The sequence below is a fragment of the Chanodichthys erythropterus genome, chromosome 14, assembly GCF_024489055.1.
Source record: "Chanodichthys erythropterus isolate Z2021 chromosome 14, ASM2448905v1, whole genome shotgun sequence".
NCBI classification, from domain to species: domain Eukaryota; kingdom Metazoa; phylum Chordata; class Actinopteri; order Cypriniformes; family Xenocyprididae; genus Chanodichthys; species Chanodichthys erythropterus.
The window spans coordinates 8,684,495-8,690,658 of record NC_090234.1 but is presented as its reverse complement, the minus strand read 5'-3'; the positions used below and the strand labels follow the sequence as shown (position 1 = coordinate 8,690,658).

Sequence of the window (6,164 nt, the reverse complement as noted above, 5' to 3'; positions counted from 1 at the left end):
TCAGCATCTAATAACCTCTTGGACCGTCAACAGTCAAATGCATAATTTCTTAGCTGTTATGTAATGAAGATTAATTGAAGTGCGTACCATTGTACCAAGTACTGTATTGACACGCTGTGTTTTTAGAACTTATGACTCTGTGCAAATTGTGATTGTTTGTGACAAATATATATCACATAGTTTTACAGTAAGAAATGTTTGAATAGTAGTAAAGATTAATAAATAGGAATATTTGATGATATATTATTTATATCACAAAACATAATTGTGACAGAGATTACTCCTCTATTTGTAGTATTTTCATTTGTATTTTGAGAGACAATATTTATCTATATTGTTTAAAACACTGCATTAGAGATTTTCATTCATTTATTTCCCAAAGACATGGAACAAAAATTATATTTCACTGTCAGTCTACACCAACACTGTCAGTAACACTACACTATATGGCCAAGAGTATGTGGATTCTAATTAATGGGTTTGGTTGTTCCAGTAATTCCATTTTAATGCTACTTCATAATGACATTCTAGAGAAATGCTGGTGCCAAAACAGGGTCCATATAAATATGGTTTACAAAGTCCATTGTGGAAGATTTTGACGGGTCTGCACAAAGCCCAGACGTGAACCCCACTTAACAACTTTGCCAAACTCAACATCATTGCCTCTGGCCATATAGTGTATCTAACTTAGTCTAAAAAATGAATGTTATGATATCAGAGCATTTTCCAACCAGAGTGCAGTAAATGGTGTACAACCAACTTAAAAAAGGGAAGGAAGAATGCTAACATTAAAGTCTGTTTTTATTTGGTTAAGAGAGAAGCACAGCAACACGTCATTCCAGAAAGGGACATGTATTTTATTAGATGCTATTTGTAGTATTAGTAATAAGGTTTCATTTCTTCGGTATGTGCCAAACACAATTACACATTCCTGAATCAACAAACTATGCTAATATTTTGTGTACGCTATGCTTACTTGAGTCTGCACTGTAAATGTGAAGCTAAAGATCTCTACATTGAAGGCCCTGAGTGTTTACTAAACAAAAGATGTGCATTTTAAATGGCCTGCAATATGTGCAATATTGCTGTTCACTGTCACCACTGCAAATAAATACTCAGCTTTAAAAACACTGATTTATTTTGTGTTTATTCATAAAAGAAGGGAATGGAGGTTATCACATGTAACTCTAAACAGAACACTGGACAAAGTGTTTTTACTTTAATCTTTATTTATATAGCACTTTATACAATACAGATTGTTTCAAAGCAGCTTCACTGTAATAAGAAAATATCAGAATCAATGATGCAAACTTCATTATATATTTGACAAAATGAAATTCTACTGGAAAGCAGCACTAAAGAAGGGAATAGTGTCAATATTCAGCTCAAGTCAGTCCAATTTTGATTCAGTTCAGTTCAATAAATTTGTAAAGTTCATCACATATTTTCATATATATACAACACGTTTATGTTGTTACAATAAAATAACATTACATAAATATGTGGTGAAGTCTGCGACAACTACACTGAAAAAAGTGAAACTACTGTGTTGTTCATTTAAAGTGCATTTTTACATTGGACTAAGTGAAAATCATGGTTTCTGGTTTAAACCTGTTTTTTTCAGTTTGCCTTAAAGCAAATAACGAAGCCCCTAGAAAAAATTAAAAACAACAATTTGACTTAAGTAGTATTTTTACTTTAAACCAGATGTTTTCATGTCACGTGACCACATGACGTCACATCATCTAACTGCTCGCGCCACCAGCCAGCATTTTGCCATCCGCCATTATCGCTTCGAGTCTGAAGACGGTCCGTTGCCCAGGAAATCTTTTTAGACAAGGTAAGCATTCGAAAATGTGTTATTTTAACGAAAATAAGTGTTTTTCATTCACATTTATGGTTAGTGGCAGGATGGACAATTAGGTTATTTCTTTACAGACAACTGTGTTTGTGCACATGTTAGCTAAAGCTAGCCAAACCAAACCATGCTATCGCAATACGCATGTTGCCTCAGTGTGACAAATACAAGGTTAATTTAATTTTTATTTCACTGTGATGTGAGGAAAATATAATTGTAATTTAGTGTGATAAGGCTCGTTTGTCTCTAACAAAGTTAGTGCTCGAATAAACTACAACAGCTTTCTCACATACACTGCAGCCGTCAAATAATCTAACGTTGGTTAAACATTGACCGCGGGAGCTGTAACGTTATATGAGACGTTAATTGTAATGTCGGAATCAGTTAATGTTCGTTTGAGCCTATTTGTGTATAGAGTCGGTAATTGTTTTTTTTTTTTTTTTTTTTAAACGGAAAACAATTATTCGGATTTCACATAGGCAAACGGCTGAAGCGGTGCCAGTTGTTGGAGGTGCGTTTCCCAAAAACATTGTTACATCGTCCAACTAACATCGCAAGTTCTGTCGTTACTAACTTAGTTAAATGATTCTGTGTTTCCCGAAACCATAGTTCAAACGAACATTCACAAAAAGCATCGCAAACTTGTGTGGTTGGAACGACAGCTTTCTTGTTTTTTACGACATATGGACTTAATCATTATCTTGAGCAAAATAAGCAAGCTCTCATTAAGTACAATGTATATCTTTTATTTTGAATATATACAAATGTCATTTACATATTTTAGTTTGTCAAGAGATTTTAAGCACCGTTTTTGAAGAGTGCGCATGTGTGTACGTGCTCTTTACGCAAGTAACGTTAAGAGATTAAATCTGGAAAGCAAAATGACTAAGAAAAATGAAAGTTATTAATAAAACTTACTGAATTAGAAAATGAGTTCTGATTGACAAGGAAGAATTCATATTCCATTGTTTCTCCTGTCAGCATAATGCAGTTTAGTACAATATCACTACAAAAGTAGGGACTAATTAATAATTACAGTCTAGTGATTATGGATAGTGCTAATTGCCCCAACAAAAAACTAAGATGTGAAATCTCAACTTTTCCTTTGTTTTACAGGTTGGATTTTGTTCCCTGGAAATTCCAGAATTTTGCCCTAATTGCTGAATTTGGTGAGTACCAATGTAAACATCTGTGAACATTATTTTTATGTTGTAAATAGGAATCACTAACACTAGAGAATAGCTTTTAAATGACCACAGAGTAGTGTCGTCACGGTACAAAAATTCCAGTAGTCGGTACCGATACCATGAAAATTTTATGGTTCTCGGTACCAATTTCGGTACCACAGTAAAATTTATTGGAACTATTTTACTATTTTATATAGCCTATTTTAAAAACATTAAATATGATTTGGATTGTGTGTGTATATAGGCTACCTCAATTAAATAAATTTTGAAATATAAAAATAAATAAATAAATAATTAAATGCTCAAACATCCATTGTGTACTGTTGAAAAAAACAGCATATGCTGGTAAGGTAGGTTTTAAAGCTGTATGCTGGTCAAACGCTGGTCCTAAACTGGTCTTGCTGGTCCATACTAGTCCTAAGCTGGTCCTGGACCAGCATAAACCAACTCAAACCACCATACCAGCTACAAAACCTACTTTACCAGCATATGCTCGTTTTTTCAACAGGGTTAAAAGACGAATTTGTGAATATGAATTTAAATTTGTTTAAAATAAACACATTAACAACTCTATTTTGACAATTCTGGTTAAAAAAAAACTGCTAAGACAGCATAAGGCCTTATCAATTTGACTTAAACAAATATTCAGAATTTACTAAATAATATTGACTGTGAAATTTCTTTTCTTTTTTTTAACCAGAATTGTCAAAAGACAGTGTTGTTAATCATTTAATTTGTGAAATATGAATTTAATGTAAGTTATGACCAATTTTGTACTGCAACTAATATTATTGTTTTCTTGTTTTGACTAGATCCTTTTGGATGGGCAGACATGGCAGTCAAAAGGCCAGCCAAGTTGCGTGTTATTCTGAATCCTGATGACACCAGGAAGCTAGTTTTGCCTGGTGGAATTCCAGAGTCAATGGAGCAGCTTATGGATGAAGTTAGGAAAGTGTGTGGGTTAAATGGCAATTTCAGACTGCAGTACCAAGACAGAGATTTTGGAGATGCACTAGTGAACTTGACATCTACTGTGGAACTTGAGGATTTGACAACTGTCAAGGTCATCCCAATATTTGATGTTAGATGTTTTATTGTGCTTTATTGTGTGTAGTCTAAGTGTGAAGCTCTAAATATTGGAGAAATTTGGATACAGGATGTTTTATTGTGTTAGATCTTGTATTCAAAAACCTTTTAAAACCATTTTATTTTAATGTTTTTTCCATCTATTGTTGATAAAGGCTAGTCTAACTGGCAGCAAAAGTCATTTGGCTTTATTTATTTTTATTTTTGTATGTTTTTATTATTTTTTATTTTTTGACTGAGAAACTGATGCATATTTTAAAGACATCACAATAAACAGGTCTATTGAAGAGAATAATCATGTCTTTATTTAAGTAACATTTTGTCTTGTGACTAAAGAGAATAAATTGATTTAGGTGTTATTAAAAATCTAGTTTGTACTGAATCAGAAATTTAACTTGAGTAAACTTAATAAAATTCCTTGTAACAAAATTACAGCAATTTTTTTAGTTTAGTCCAAAGTAAAAATTATACTTGGATGTTACGGTAAAAAGTAAGTTTTTCCAAAGTAAACATTTTAAGCTGTACTAAAGTAAAAATAATGATTTGGTCTCCATAAAAACCAATATTTTAACTTTGTTTCAATGTATTTTTTTTACCTTGGGCTGAAGAACTATTTTGATTGATATTAAAATAAAATTTAAAGTTTTAACCAAATTAAAAATATAGTTTGAGAAAAACTAATAAATTTAGCTGTAACAAATTACAGCAATTTTTTTAAGTTGGTCCAAAGTATCATTTTTTTCAGTGTAGTGGAAATGCTTGTATTCTGAATTTTGTTTTGTAAATGTAATGACATTTTTTCATTATGAGTTATATTATCCATACAAGAATTTAAGTGAAAAGTTTCATTTAAAAACTCAATTAACCATCTTTTGGAGCCCACTGTATATTGGTAATATGTCAATGTTCAACTTGTGAACACTACTGAGGTTTGCCTAATAAGCAGTGAGTAGAGCATCCCTTAAAAACGATTGTCTCTTCCAGTGAATGCGGTGTTCTATGTTATTATGGTTTTCTCTGAAGAGGAAAACAGGGGTGTCACTGGGTCAGTCCCTTCATAGACATGGTCCAGCATGAGGAACTGAATCAAAGCACTGAGGTCGTAACAGATAAAAAGCCAGAACTGTGCCATACCACTCATTAGATTGCATAAGCTGCTGAATTTTCATGTTCCAGCCCATTTCACAGTGATTATCTTTGAATTTCACAGCCATTGGATGTAATGTTGTGACACAGCTGCAGCATTTAATGCAACACACTATTCGAAATGCAATCACTACAAAACGCACCATTACTTTATCCAAACCGCTTCTTGTGGCAGATTTCAGACAGCTTTTCAAGAAAGCTCTCTGCTGTAAAAGTGTTTAGCCTAAGGGCAGAGAAAAGAAACTCGGTATCTCATCTTATATCCAGCCTCTGTCACTCAATCTCCTCTGTCACTCCTTGCTTTTCACATTATTAACCCTGAGCAGGAGTTTTACTGAGTGATCACAGCAGTGAAGAGTTTCCAGCCCTCTGTGGGAGCAGTTTGCTCTTTAAACATATTTATTATAAAAGCCATCAGGACTTGCTCTTTTTCATAAGCAAAGGAGGCCTGTGGGGGGAGCCAATTTCAGCATTCAGAAAATTTGGACTAAACCACTCAATTCATTTATTAGTTTTACGATCTCTTTATGAACTTTTTGAAGCGTCAAAGTGTCAGTTGTGTAGCTGTCTATGGAGAGACAGAAAGCTCTCAGATTTAATTAAAAAGATCTTCATTTGTGTCTTACAAGTTTGGAACAACATGAGGGTGAGTAATTAATGACAGAATTTTCATTTTTGGGTGAACTATCCCTTTAAAATGACAGATTTCTCATGGAAACACTGATAACAAATTCAAATTAATTAAAGGTGCTCTAAGCAATGTCATGCCATTTTAGGTCAAAACATTTTTTGTCACATACAGCAAACTATCCGCTAGCTGCCTGTCCCCTGAACACACTGTAAAAATGCGGTCTCTGTAGTCACAACAAGCTCCAAAAACGACAATA

General features: G+C 33.3%; 1 long non-coding RNA gene across 1 annotated transcript; it reads left to right on the top strand.

Annotated features, from left to right (window-relative positions):
- The first annotated feature begins 1,689 nt into the window (after window positions 1-1,689).
- On the top strand, window positions 1,690-4,416 carry LOC137036440 (uncharacterized). Its single transcript, XR_010897194.1, has 3 exons — window positions 1,690-1,840; window positions 2,975-3,027; window positions 3,858-4,416. It is a non-coding gene; the product is annotated as an uncharacterized lncRNA (long non-coding RNA).
- Window positions 4,417-6,164: the final 1,748 nt, after the last annotated feature.